This window comes from Meles meles, chromosome 17 (assembly GCF_922984935.1).
Source record: "Meles meles chromosome 17, mMelMel3.1 paternal haplotype, whole genome shotgun sequence".
Taxonomy (NCBI): domain Eukaryota; kingdom Metazoa; phylum Chordata; class Mammalia; order Carnivora; family Mustelidae; genus Meles; species Meles meles.
In genome coordinates, this window is record NC_060082.1 from 8,482,913 (window position 1) to 8,498,027 (window position 15,115).

Consider the following 15,115-nt stretch of genomic DNA (forward strand, 5'->3'; position numbering starts at 1 on the left):
TCTCTCTCCTTTTTTTGTTAAATTCATGCAACGTTGCCATTGCTTTTTCGTTCCTGAGCATGATAACAACCTTAAACATGTTATTTTATTTTTTAAAAATAAGCTCTATGCCCTCATGGGGCTTGAACTCACGACTCCTCTAAGATCCAGCCCGCCAGGCGCCCCCTCTGTTCTCTTTCCTGGCGCGTGCATTTTGTTAAAAGTCACCACACCCAGCAGCTGTGATTTGTGTGCTTTTGTTGAATGTATTCTATACTGCAATACAAGCATGTTCTTGAAGACTAGTGTCTGTCCTCAAGTACCTTAACGATCCAATAGGTGGAAGGAGTGACTAACACATAAGCAGCAGATTCTAGTGTATGTGACTGAACCAATAACGTGCAGTGACGGCCCGGTGCGGTGGGTCCTCGCCAGCTCTGCCCTGACCTGTGGCATTAGCAGAATTTGGGGCGGGGGTCATCTGAGCCGAAGCCCCCACGCCTAACGCACAAGGAAGTCCACATTCGGTGCTTGTCCGTGACTCAGAAGCCTGGGTGGCTGGTTCAGCTTTGTCTGCTGGCTCCCATTTATGATTTTTTTTTTTTTTTAAAGAAAGAAACATAAGGAAAACATTTGCTTTGACATTGAATCCGCCCCCACATGTAACAGTAATTGCAGGCCCTGGAGGGGAAAAAAAGTATCATTCCAATTTGGGGCCAACCAGCCTTGACAATAGTGCGTTAAACCTTCTGAAAAGACGGAGCCAAGCTGCAGTGAGGCAGCCCTGGCGCAGGTGGACCGGAGTGGGCTGGGAGAACCTTCCAGAAGCCCGAGAGGTCAGGGTCCCTGCAGACCTTCCCAATGCATTTTCAGGGAAGACCGGTGACTCTGGTCTCGGCTCTCGGCTTGTGCTACTGACCCCTCGGTTTGGGGCTGTGAGCTAGTCCGATGCCGGCTCACGAGATAAGATGCCACCGCGTGACCTGCACTTAGAGGCTGACCGGGTCTCCTAGAAACGACAGCCGTGGAAGCACCAGAGAGCCAGGAGTCTCTGCAGAGTCCCCAAGCACACGTGCTCGCTCCTCCAGTCTCCGCGTGTCTGTGAAAGTTCAAGTACGAAGTCAAGTTTATTGTTTCTATCTCGTTTATTTTAAGTATAGTTTTACACTTTATTATGTGCAGTGACATCTTAAATGGAGCCTGTCACTCCATCTTGACTAGTGCTAGGGGCTAGACCCACTTACCATGTCAGGTTTCGGCAGCCCTGATTAGCGGCATCAGAATGAGCCGCTCAGGCTCCACCCGAGCCCCCCCACCCCCCGCCCCTGCCCCCAAATAGTGCCTCTGTTTACTCAAAGGAAGATACTAGAACCACAGGATTCTGTATCGAAAGTGAGAGGGATTCTAAACTGATGAATATGGGGGTGGCAGTTCCCCCTCCCTTCCCCTTCCCTTCTCTGCCCTGCCCTCCCCTCCCCTGCCCTGCCCTCCCCTCCCCCCCCCCGTTTCCCACTGTCCCTTCTCCAGCTTTTCTGAGAATAATAAATAAATTTAAAGGGCCCCCTCCGTCCCCCAGGCATGTTTTCTCTCTCTTTGAGAATAACATCCTTTTTAGGTTAATTCTTGCCCTGAAAGTGCAACGATTAAAACACACACACACACACGCATGCACGCACACACACACACACACAAACTTTCTTTTCTTCGTCTGCCCCCCCCCCCCAATCAGTTTCTGGAGCCCTGTCATTATGCGAGGTAGCCTAGAGTAATTTGAATATTTCATTCTCCCGGCTGCGGGTGCAGCATGCCTTACAGATGGTACTGCTTCATCCTTCTGGACCCGGTTCAATTATAAATGAAAGTAGGGAGCTGAGATTTGTCTTTTTGTCTCTACTTAGTTGGAATAACACAATAAAGCTTGATGGGTAGGAATTTCTCAAACTGCCTCTGTTGCCTCGGACGTTCCCAATTAGATCTCTCCTCAGAGCACTTGGTGGCACTCACATTGGAAGCCAAGTGTATAATGGTCATGATTGTTTCTTTGGATATTTTCTTTCCTCTCACTTGGACGGAGGCCGAATCAGAGAAGGACAGGCGGCCGCTGCCCTCACCCTGCCATTTTCCAGCTCCTTCCTATTTCTCATAGATGCCTTGGCTCTGGCTCCCTGACTTATTCCAGAACTTCCAGTAAAACCACTTCCCCACTCTGTGCCCTTAAAAGTCCTGTCCTGTCCCTTTGTGCCACTTCAGGACACATTTGTGGTCAGGGACCAGGATTTTTCTTCACATTAACACATGTGTATCCAGCTCACTAGGTCAATATATAAAAATAGAACACACATGTGCAGCAATTTATGCAAACTTATGAATGTCATCTTATATGCACATAGTTATCAGATCCTAGTAGTATTTTCAGTGCCTGTGTGTGTGCGTGTGCACACCAAAGACTTGGGATTGGTGTGTTTTGAGAGTCTGAAAAATAAATATTCTCTACATTCTTTTATCGGGGTATTATTGTTATGAACAGTTAGGTAAATAGTAAAGCAGGCTGTTTGCTTGGGCTGTGTTTATTTGGCATCGGGGTTAAATTTTTTCCCCTCCATCCCAAATGCGTGAGTGCTAAGCATTCAGCAGGTGCCATGTTACCTAGAAGAATGATTGGTTCAGATATCTCCCGGTCGTTTCAAAGAATGGGGGAAAAACTTTGGCCATGTTTCTTTTACGTGGGTTGATTGATTGATTGATTGATTGATACTTCATGAGATTATGGAGTTGCTCCATGAAGATGATTTTTCAAAAATTTTTACCCTGGAGGCGCCTCAGTGACTCATTTAGGCAACCAGCTTTTGATTTCAGTTCACGTCATGATCTCAGGGTTGTGAGATCGAGCCTGGCGTTGGTCTCCGTGCTCAGTGGGGAGTCTGGTTGTGATTCTGTCTCTCCCTCTGCCTGTCCCTAACCGTTCTCTCCCTCCCTCTCTTCTCTCAGAAATACATCTTGTAAAAAAAAATTTCAGGGACGCCTTGGTGGCTCAGTGGGTTAAGCCTCTGCTTTAGGCTCAGGTCATGATCTCAGGGTCCTGGGATCGAGTCCTACATCAGGCTCTCTGCTCAGCAGGGAGCCTGCTCCCCCCCCCCCCCCCGCCTGCCTCTCTGCCTATTTGTGATCTCTGCCTGTCAAATGAATAAATAAAATCTTTAAAAAAATTTTTTTTCACTTTGTTTCTCACCTGCTATTGGAATCCAGTGCTGCCTTTTTCTTGTAGGTCTGTTATTTTTTCCATCCTTACTTGGGGGGAATCTGCCCTGATCAAGTTAACGGGGGCACACATTTACAGTATCTCCTGCCACCTACCTACCTTTCTCGAAGTCATTTAGGATGAAGGATGAACGATTTCTATAGGAGAAATCGCCGATGTCGAAGAGCACGTGTCAGCTCAGGACAGTAGGATCTGAGACGCCCTGAGTCGGCACAGATCAGCAGACGCAATGTTCAGGGAACTCTGTCTGTTCTTTTCCTGGTAAAGCCGCAGTGCTCCCCAGCTGTGCACCTTCCCGTCCTTCTCCTGCTCAGTCAAATGGAATCCCACCTACTGGAGAGAGAACGATGACTCATAACCCAAAACAGAGGTTTCAATTTTTCAGAAACACAACATACTTTAAAAAATAAGGTGTGCTTCATTTTCATATTGGTTTATGATAAAACATTTTTTGGAGGTGACCTAGTCGTTGACGAGCTGGTTCTGAACGGTGCTACAGAGGGATTCCTCCGTGGGTCCCAGGCCACCCTGACTCCCAGCTCAGCTCTGTCATCCAAATGATATGAGGTGAGCTAGAGGTAGAAACTTGGGACCTAAATGGAGTTAGAAACATCATTGTTCCCTAATTTTCCCAGAACTAAAATAATGTCTTTGCAGCAATTTTCTAGGAAAACAACCATTAAAAATGTTTAATAACCTGTGGTCACTTGGATACAACTAATTATCTTGGACTCATTTTCTGTCAATAAAAAAAAAAATCTTGCCAGAGAAATGAAATTGGAGTTCCTATTTTTAGCTAGCTTTAATTTGTCAATCATTGACCTACTTTTCTCTGGTAGTTTGAAATAAACTGGAAAATAATAGCAACAATGTTAGTACTGGTACAATCATTTTCAGTGTACAAAGTACTTTTCTTACATATCGTCTCTGTTTTCACCCTCACAGTAACTCTGAAGAAGTGTTTTGTTTTTCTTAGTTTACAGATTAGAAAGCAAACGTGGGTTAAACAACTTAACCACAATCACATTTCCAAATCCAGTGTGAATGTGTTGAGATTAGGCTCAACAATAATACAAACCATTCTCATCCCATTTCAAGAAACAGGACAGGTGTAATCTTTTGACATACTCGTGGTCCAATATGGCTGCCAAAGTGCCACCCATCCATATGTATTCCAGGCATCAGAGTGGAGGAAGGGGTGAGGACAAAGAGTGGACTTACTCCTTTTTAAGAGGACTTTCTAGAATATGGGCTATACTTCTGCTTGTATCCCACTGACTAGGACTTACTGATACGGCCACTCTTAGTTGTCATGAAGAGGCTTGGAAAGGTATCAAGGTGGAAATGTTTCAGTTATCTCTTGGAGACTGGGCAAATTTCTGAAATAGCACTTCACTGCACTTGGGTTTAGAAGAGAAGTGAGAGAAGTGAGAGCCTTAGCCCCCAAACATTGCTTAACCCTTGACCACATAAGATAGGCTGGGTAGTCATTTTTATTGTCTTGAGCTGATTTGGAACACAGGTGTTATATTATACCAGGGAACCTGTTTGCTAAAGGCAAAGGCAAGTCCTGATTGTGTTCATGAATATTTGCTAAATTGATGTAGCTAAACCACGTTCGTGGTGAGCCATGTGAGCAGGTAGTGTGCTTGGGAGGGCAACATCAAGACTGACAGGGGCCTGACTCGAGTCTTGCCACGGGCAGCCGGTTGATGGAGATAGCAGTAACCTTCAGGCTCTGGTGTAAATTCTTAAAGTTGACTTGGTGGGCCCCTGGCAGAATTTAAAAAACAAAACGTAGCTGCTAAAGCCACATGCCCCCCTTGGTGTTCCTTCCACTGAAACCATAAAAGGATGGTTTATAGGATTTTAGAGATTTATGGGATCAACTCCTTGGTGATTCTGTTACCAGTGGTCAAGGAACCTGTAGGTGCCATATGGCCTGAGTGGAGAGGGCTTCTTATTCCTGACTTGATTTCTGGCAGGAAAGAAAAAAAAAAAAAAATCCCAATTTCCGAGTACCTGGGCATGTACTTTTTGCTTTGTCGCCCAAATAGCACTCAAGTCCTTGTCTGTGAGCTGAGCTGAGTATAGGGTGTCTTCCCTGGGCGCTTTGTCATTTGAATCAACTGCCCCAAGGGCTTTGGAGTCACGCCGCACATACACAGGACTCACAGGTGCTGACTGCCCCTGGCGATCTTTTATTTATTTATCTTTTTTAAAGGATAAGATGAAAACAGAGCACCTCTGCGTTCGGACCGAAGGCATTTTGTGTGTGTTTGCGTATCTATGTATAATATTTCACGTGGTGTATCACATTAGCCTCTTAATAGGATTTTCCTCAGGTCACAAATCCATATAGAATATTTGACAGTGGCGCTCGCTCTAATATTTTTGTCGCGGGGATGTACGGACGACCGCACTTCTCACGAGTGAGCGCTGCTGGTCTCTTCAGGGAGTCAGGAGAAACTTTATGGGGCAGTCGGCACAGTCACCTCTTTTATTTAGGCCACGGATGTGCGGTCCCATAACTTACTTGTCTCATTTTGTTACATTTCCAGCCGCATTTTTTTTTTCTTTTAGTTTGCCTTTCTAATTCTTTGAGAATCTGTCAATAGAATTATAGTCCGCCTATGTGGAAAAGACTTACCAGATTTGGGGAAGGAGCAAGCAGATACTTCCCGGAGTCTGAACATTCAAAGTGGATTTCACTTAGTGAGAGTCCGCAAGGAAGCAGCGAACCCTTCCCGGGTGGCTCCTGTGTGCCAAGCACTCCCCTGATGACTTTACACATGTTAACTCATTTAAACCCGGTAGCAAATCTGCAGATAACTGTGGTTCCCCCCAGTTTACAGATGAGGAAACAATCTGGGGCTTTGAGAACTGAACTCGCCTAGAGTCAGACAGCTAATAAGAGGGATCAGAATTTAACGAAAGTCCGTCCGATGATGAAGCCGTCCTGTTTCTAGGGCACCGTGGAAACTTGTGTCACTGTGAGTCCAATAGGCTCTTTCAATCGGGATAGGAAATGCCCCTTAAAATATTGTTACATGAAATCATAGTGATGCCTGTATGTGCTAAACTCACAGACTCTGCTTATCTTGTCTGAATAAATTGGAAGTATTTATGAATCTGTTCCATGCCCCTAACAAAGTCCTGAATGCTGTAAGAGGACGAAAGAAGGGTAAGGTGCGGTCCCTCCCCTTGGATGGGTAACTGCCCTTTGGCAAAGAGAAAAGAGCATTTAAACTGGTCGTCATGCCAATTTCTTTTTCTTCTTTTTATGTTCTGTTAGTCACCATACAGTACATCATTAGTTTTTGATGGAGTGTTCCATGATTCATTGTTTGCGTGTAACACCCAGTGCTCCTTGCAATACATGTCCTCCTTAATATCCATCACCGGGCTCACCCATCCGCCCACCTCCCTCCCCTCTAAAACCCTCAGTTTGTTTCTCAGAGTCAATAGTCTCTCTTAGTTCATCTCCCCCTCAGATTTCCCTGCCTTCATTTTTCCCTTCCTTCTCCTAAGGTCCTCCGTGCTATTCCTTATGTTCCACATATGAGTGAAACCATATGATAATTGACTTTCTCTGCTTGACTTATTTCATTTAGCATAATCTCTTCCGGTTCCATCCATGTCGAAGCAGATGGTGGGTGTTCATCCTTTCTGATGGCCGAGTAATATTCCATTGTGTATATGGACCACGTCTTCTTCATCCATTCGTCTGTTAAAGGGCCTCTTGGTTCTTTCCACAGTTTGGCCGCTGTGGTCATTGCTGCTATGAACATTGGGGTACATGTGCCCCTTCTTTTCACTACATCTGTATCTTTGGGGTAAATATCCAGCAATGCAATCACTGGATTACAGGGTAGCTCTATTTGCCACATTTTGAGGAGCCTCCGTGCTGTTTTCCAGAGTGGCTGCACCGGCTTGTGTTCCCAGCAACGGTATAGGAGGTTTCCCCTTTCTCTGCATCCCCGCCAACACTTGTATCCAGTCTTGTTGATTTGGGCCATGCTGACTGGTGTCCGGTGGTATCAGTGATTTCTAATAAATCCGTGACTCATGGGCTATCAGCAGTAACTCCGGGGTTGTGTGCTGTGTGCAAAGACCTGGGGAAGCAGGGGAGGGGCCGAGGAACCCCAGCCTTGCTGAGCAGAGCCCTGCAAGATACTGTCCATGTGGCGGTTGGAGGATGGAGAGGAGACTTGGAGGGCTAGCTGGGTTAAGCACGGACCCCAGAAGCACAGCGTCATCGTCCTGCAGTGGAACAGGAGGACCCTCAGCCTGGCCTGCGCTCTGGGGTTTTCAGTGCGTCCCCTTCTCGTTTAGCCTCGCAGCCTCTCTTACTGAGGGACGCTTCTTATCCTCCCCGTTGTTATCGTCACCACCCTTGTTTGACAGAGGGGGAGCACCAGCCAAGCCCTGCTCCACCTCTCACTGTGCTCTGTGAAGGGCTCCAGAGGAAATGTGTGAGGGGGGGCAGGGCTGGGGGAAGCAGCACCCCACCTGCTCACAGACCCCAGGCTAGTGGGGCGCAGAGACTTGACATCATCCCGAGTCTTCTGATTCTAGTTTGGATCTAAAAAGCAAGGGCTTTTCCAGAGTCTGCCCCTTCCATGGGCTCCAGTTTCTGAATGGGCTGTATTCCTGACCTTTTCTTTCACCACCTCCCCCTGCCCCGCCAGCCCCTGCTTTTTTCTTTCGCGATCTCTTCCACTGGCTCTCTCCTTTGCTGCAGGTGTGATCGAGCTAGAATCCTAGGCCCAGACAGAGACACCTGTTGTCCGATCAAGGGTGCCTCGCGTATGATATGCTTGTCTTGTTTCAGTTGTACCAGATCTCCATTTACAGAATCGATTTTAATGAGAAAATACATTCTGGGTAGGACCTACCATCTAATTTGTTGGGGCCGAATGCAAAACAAAAATGTGAATGCCCACGGTCAAAAATTATTAAGAATTTCAAGATGGTGGGGCCCCTGTATGGCTCAGTTGGTGAAGCATCTGCCTTCGGCTCAGGTCATGATCTCAGGGTCCCGACACCGAGCCCTGCGTTGGGCTCCCTGTTTGGTGGGGAGTCTGCTTCTCCCTCTGCTTTTGCTCTCTCTCTTTGTCAAATAAATAAATAAAATCTTTAAAAAAAAAAAAAAAGAATTTCAAGATGGTGGCCTTAGTGCATTCAACCAAATGCAGTGTCCTTCTGAGCTTGGGGCACTGTGTGACCGCACAGGCCTCCGTGAGGCCGGCCCTTTTGGAGGTTTGGCTCAGTACACAAAGAAACACCTTCTCCCCTAGAAGCTTATCAGGACCTCCCAAACAGGAAGTGGGGAGGAGGCACGTGCACACACGGGGGCTGGAAAGGAGGGGGGTTCAGGGTGCGGGATGGAGGTGGTTTCTTGCGTCTTTCAGGCTAGGTGTACCAGGAGCGTGTTAACTCTCCATCGCAGGAGAAAAGATAGCTCTTTATTAGTCATTCCCGAGGAATTCTGATTTGGAGCAAAGGAGAGAATGGGTGAGTGAGAGGGAGCACACATTAGGCCTTCTGTGCTCACGGCCAGCCCAGATCTGGTTCAGGTCCAAGTTTGTAAGTTTGTTATTTTAAGTGGAGACAAGGCCCATCGTTTTGAAGAAGTCCCAGCACCTTCCTCGTGTATTTCTGGCACAAAAACAGATGGGATAGAAACTTACACAAAAATCACATCTGCTACCCTGGACAATTAAACAAAACATGAAATTGCAGCTAAAACCACAGGGTATTTAAATAGAACAAGATTTCAAACGAAGGACTCATGTTGTTGAACCAGAATGAGGTGTAACTCTGCATCTCCTATTTTTTTTTTTGTTTGTTTGTTTTGTTGTTGTTGTTGTTATTTTGGTTTTGGTTTTGGTTTTTTCATAAGGTAGAGTTTAGTTTTTGTTTTTGGGGTTTTTTTTTTGTTGTTTTGTTTTTTGTTTTTTGTTTTTTTACATTAGTAGATGTGCCCACGTACCAAAGACAACTTTTCTCATTCTGGGGGAAGCTAAGCCAAAATTTTGTCCTTTTTTGAATCCTACTATCAAAGGGACATGAAAAAAAAAAAAACAAAACCCTAACATTTATTTCACACCAGCCATGTAGTAGGGGCCCACCAAAGCCACAGACAGAAAGTACTGCCAACTTTATTTTACAGTTGAAAACACAAGCTCCAAGATGTCACCCACGGCCTTCCTGCCAGTAAGTGATGCAAACGGGACTTGAATTCTAAGTCCAAAGCCCACGTGCCCTGCCCCCAACACACACACACACCAGATTACCCTCCCATTTCAATTCCAGCAGGGGAAGCCAGAGACAGAGAGAGGAACAGAGCCTGCAAAGTCCTCCAAACTCTCAACCTTGCAGGAGCCGTGTCATCGGGAGGGGTCCCAGGTGTTAATACTCTCGGGGTCCTTGTGGAGGTGGAGTACTGCTTTATAACCTTGCTTCTGCTCCCTGAACTGTTTCGGAATTGTGATTCGGATTTCTAGCTCACGTCTCCTTCCGCTGTGTAAAACCCCATGGTTCCCACTAGGACGAACCATCGAGAAAAGCCCATCAGCTCTTGCACAAAAGAAACTTCACTTGCTTTCCACTGTCCTTGCCCACTCTCCTCCGCCTCACCACCCTCAGACCCTGAATGTTTGCCTGTTGGTGTGAGATAAGGATGCTTTTACCACGAAGCCTGTTCAGATTGATTCAAACTTCAGACCCATTGCCTCCCCCTGTGTGTGTGGTTTGATTCCCTCACAAATAAATTGAATTTACTGGCTCTAGGTTTTGAGGGGATCGTGAAGAATCTCACAGAGGTTGATTGAGACTCTGGCCCCGCATCATGGATCTGTACCCCGGGTTCATGTCATTTCCTGGCCCCTGCAGAGCTGGGAAGAAGACAATTCCCGCTGGTATCAGAAGCGGCTCCATCTGAGTCATGTCCTACAGGAGGGAACGTATGAAACAGGGGCATCTCAGGGCACCTGGGTGGCTCAGTGAGTTAAAGCCTCTGCCTTCGGCTCAGGTCATGGTCTCAGGGTCCTGGGATCGAGCCCTGCATCAGGCTCTCCACTCAGCAGGGAGTCTGCTTCCTCCTCTCTCTCTGTCTGCCTCTCTGCCTACTTGTGATCTCTGTCTGTCAAATAAATAAATATAATCTTAAAAAAAAATAAAGAAACAGGGGCATCAGGCTCAGAAGACCCCTAGGTAAAGTGGGAAGGCGTGGGTCACAGTCTCTTCTCTGTCCCTCATGCAGTGGAGTCTCCCGCGTCCTTTATTAGCACAGCTAGGCTTCTCCTACAAGGCTGTTTGCAGGGATCAGGTGAGGTGTACCGTGTGCTGCGTAAATAAAAATGACGTCATCCTAACCAGGAAGCTGGGCTGTCCAGGGGACATGTGCCAAACGTGGGCCTTAAGCCCATTTTTACTCCTGTATTAATGAATAACTGTGCTCTCGGAGATGGGGCGCTCTCTTACTGAAAGGGAGTTGGGTCCAGGTGCCACCATGATCCCACCTCCTTTAGTCTGTGGAGGAGTCAGTGCCCACCTGTGCACATCTCTGCACCCTCTCTCTGCTCGCCCGCACCTGCTTGCACCCCTACCTTTCACAGCAGCTCACAGCAAGGTAACGGGCTTGAGAGCAGAATGCCCACCCCCCTGCACATACCCAGCCCGGCCTTGCTTCTCTGAGCGCCGGCAGAGAAGCCCGGCCCTGTGCAGAGGGCGTGGACGCTGATGAACTGGACTTGGGCGATCTGTGTGACCCTGGACTGAGTGGAGCCTCTCTGAGCCGGTTTCCTACAAGATGGGTCTCTGAGATCCACTTCTGACGATTGTTGTGGGGATCAGGTGCGGTCATGGGGATGAGGAAATACGAAAGTTCTTGGTTGAGCTTCAAGCGCTGTAGTGGGAGTCCAGATCTCGGTTCAGAGGCTGTCTCACGGGCTCTGTCATTTTAGAAAATGGATGGTTTTCCAGAAACATGTCTTAATCAGTAAGACCTTTAAAAATGGCCCGATGAGACTTCAGAGTGCCGTTTTCCCTTCCTACAAAGAAAGGAAAGTGACTTGCCCCTGGTCGCCAAGTCCATCAGCCTCAGCAGAAAACCAGCGATTTTCCCCTAAAGCCGCTTCTTTTTTTTTTTTTCCCATTTTATTTATTTTTTCAGCGTAACAGTATTCATTCTTTTTGCACAACACCCAGTGCTCCATGCAAAACGTGCCCTCCCCATTACCCACCACCTGTTCCCCCAACCTCCCACCCCTGACCCTTCAAAACCCTCAGGTTATTTTTCAGAGTCCATAGTCTCTTATGGTTCGCCTCCCTAGAGCCGCTTCTTGATGGTGAAATCCTTCTTGATGGTGAAAGCCGCCCAGAGTCGCCTCCCGTGTTCCAGCTGCGTCCGCCTCGCCGTCTTGGGGACATTTGCTCCCCTTCGTGACCAAGGCAGTTTAGAGCCCTTCTCTTCCCGCTTCCTGGCGTGTGTCATGGCCCAGATGGCTTGCGGACGATGCCTGCGGGCATTCTGCACCTATGTGGCTCCACTGTCTTCTCCTGGACGGTCTGGTCAGGCACTGATCCGGTTTGCCCGTCCCTTCTACTGCTGGACCTTTGAAGCCCGTCACCATCCCTACCAGTTGGCGCTGACAGCTCAGAGAATCCCCTCGAGCCAAGTGCCTCTCTGAAGCCAAGCGCCCGTGTCACGGTGTCTTTTGGTGCCCCTGAATCTCTTACTCCGATTTGCAGCGAAGGTTCTGGCGTTCATGACGCAGGCGTGAGAGGTGTGCAGAGAGGGAGGCGAAGAGGTGTGTGACTCTGAAAGGGGGACACAGGCCAGGGCATTTGTGCACTCGTTCATTCCAAAGACCGATGCCCCTCTGTATCTGGTTGATCCTTTCAGCAAAGTGAATTGACTCCGTTGCCTTAAGACGCCAGCTTTCACAAGAGGGGCACGCTTTCCCCCGGATTCCTGGGGGCCCTTCTCTCCACCCTCCCTGCCCCTCCCCCCTGCCTTCCTTTTCCCTGAAAACGTTGAGGATTTGCAGTACTCCCTGACCAACGTCTTCAACCAGGGGACCGCCAGGGGATTTGAGTGTTTATTGCTTTTTTTCTCCAGGATTGGAACAGCTCCTACCACCTACTATTTGAAAAACATAGAAGTTTTTGTTTTGTTTTGTTTTTTTGCTTATTATCAAAAGGAGAATAGAGTTTCTTGTAACTAAACGAGAACTTGGTATCTTTCTTGCTCCAGGGGTGTGTGTGTGTGTTTCGGGGGAAAGGATATCCAGCCTTCCCTTCCCCACCCCTCTTTCTGTCTCCTGGTAGCCAAAGCTGGTGTTCTGGACCACAGCAACGATGGCAGGGTGCCTTTTACCAAAGGCAGACGTTCAGCAATTAGCTGTCTTGTCTACCTTCCTCTATCTGTCCCCTTTGTCCCAAGGGTTTGCCTGTCGGTCAGTCTGTTGTCTGCTCACGGCATTTGTCTGGGATGCAGAAGTCCCTGCACTTGACAATCACCACAGTCTTTCTGTCTTTTCTCTTAAACAGCTTTTTTAAAGCCCCCAGAGACCCTTTAAAAAAAAAGAAAAAGAAAAAGAATGCAAATGGAAATTGCGCTGGAAGCGAAAATGAATGCTGCTGTGAGTCATGGGACCCTGGCCACACAGGGACAAACTAGTTTTTATTTTGGGTAATATTTCTTCTTTGGCATTTATTACACCTCTGTTAAACACAGCTCATGGGACACAGTGTTACTCACAGGCAGTCAGAAAGAAAGCTGCAAGTTCAGCCATCAGGAGGGCAGGGCGACTTATCATTAATAGCGGCCATTACAGCTGGAAGGAAAAATTACCCATCTGCCCCCACCAGACCTGTCTGCTTGGGGCGAGCCCGGGCCTCCCGGCGGGAAGGGGGGCTGGGCGAGCATGAGGGAAGGAGAATGGAATGCAGAAACCCCAGATCGTGATCAGTGGAGGAGGTAGAGCTGAATTCAACTGTGGGCCCTTCCCCAGGCATCGAAACCCCACCGATGCCAGCACGCGGGCAGCACCCCTGCCCTGTTCCCATGAGCACGCCGGATAGGATCGCTCTTCCCCAAAGATCTGCTGTAGGGTCCGGTTCAGCTCGGCATGGGAAACTCGACAGAAAGATTTGCTCGGCAGCAACACCTTCCAATGCAGCGCTTTCCACCTCAGGATATAATTTAGAACAGATTTACTACACCAAAAATCGTTTCCATTAGACCTCGGGGTTCCATGGTGCAGGTTTTTGTTTTTGTTTTTGTTTTTGGTTTTTGTTTTTTGTGTTTTTTTGTCTATATTGAAAAGAGCGTATGGTTTGAAATCCTTTCAGACATGTTAACTACTAGCCAAAGACGCAGCCCCATTTACCCAACTCTGACAAGTCCCTCCACAAGTGTGCGTGTTCGATGGGGCCGTATAAGGTGTCAACTAGGAAAATAAATTTGAGAGCACTTTGCGGAGAGTGTGTTTGTAAAAGTGACAGCAGGGGACCCTGGGTGGCCCCGTCAGTGAAGCGTCGGACGCTCGGTTTCCACTCAGGTCGTGATCTCCAGCTCCCCGCGTCGGGCTCCACACTCAGCACGGGGTCTGCTTGGGATGCCCTCTCCCTCTCTCACTCTAACTCTCTCTCTCTCTAATAAATAGATAAATCTTGGAAAAAAAAAAAAAACTACTTTCGGAAGGGAAAGGCGTAGGCCCATTATCAGAGACTCCAGTTTGGAGACTTGTAACAGAACCTGGACCTGTGGCTTGGAGTGCGACCCCTCTCCACTCCCCCTGCACACCCTGCCCCTCAGGAGGGCAGAATCACAGACCTGCACGCTTCGGGGAGTGGGGGTGGGGCAGAGAATTAGAGTGAGGTTTGAAAGGCGCGTTTAATGGCCCCAGCAATGACCTCTGGAGCTGGCCGGAAGTCTGAGCAGAGCCAGCAGGACTCAGCATTTAGGCAGCCCCTGAGTCAGCGGTCAGGTCTGCGGTTGGGCCTGTCTGAGGGCGGGGTTCCTGCTGAGTCAGACCAGGAGAGCGTAATGCTGGAGTGTTTGATTTTCCAGATACGGCCACGCCCGGTGCTGGGCTCCAGCCCGAGACTGTTCCTTGGCTATCAAACCAGCATCAGGTCAGATAGGCCTAACTCATCCTGAGAGAATTCTTGGTAGAGCTCGGCTCCTTCTTGCCTTTGGTCATTCTGTCCCGTGAAGAGTGGGGGTGCTCAGCGTCTGTGTTGGCAGCACAATTCTGGACACTCGATTATCTTGGCTGCCTGTTAGCGCGAATTCTAAGCTTTCTGCAAGGATCTTCGACACCATGTCATTCATGGACTAGAACTCTTACGTGTTGGAAAGACATTGAGAAGCAGGTCTGGGAGAGAATTAGCTGAGGTGAGATTCAACTGAAGAGAAGCAAGTGTGGCAGGGCCCGCAGGAGCCACGGGCAGGGGAGCAGCAAATCTGCGATGTCCACACCTCAAGGAGGATACAGGGCCTATTTCCCTGTAGTCCCCGTGGTAGGCCAAGCAGTCTCTTAAAGTTGTGTCCATTTTGGATTCTTTGACTTTTTTTTTTTTTTTAAGATTTTTCTTTGTTTATTTGACAGAGATCACAAGTAGGCAGAGGCAGGCAGAGAGAGAGGAGGAAGCAGACTCCCCGCTGAGCAGAGAACCCGATGCGGGGCTCGATCCCAGGACCCTGGGAACATGACCTGAGCCGAAGGCAGCGGCTTTAACCCACTGAGCCACCCAGGCGCCCCTTCTTTGACCTTTAAGAACCATGAGTAGCGGAGGGAGCTGGTGGCAAACGATGAGGAATTTTGTTTCAAAGACCCTGTGGTTATTCTTCAGAAGAGAGTG

The 15,115-nt window shown here is 48.2% G+C and overlaps 1 protein-coding gene across 4 annotated transcripts in view; it reads left to right on the top strand.

Annotated features, from left to right (window-relative positions):
- The window catches only part of PBX1 (PBX homeobox 1), a 308,878-nt gene that overhangs the window by 190,480 nt on the left and 103,283 nt on the right, over positions 1-15,115 (top strand). The gene's annotated exons all lie outside the window — the stretch shown is intronic.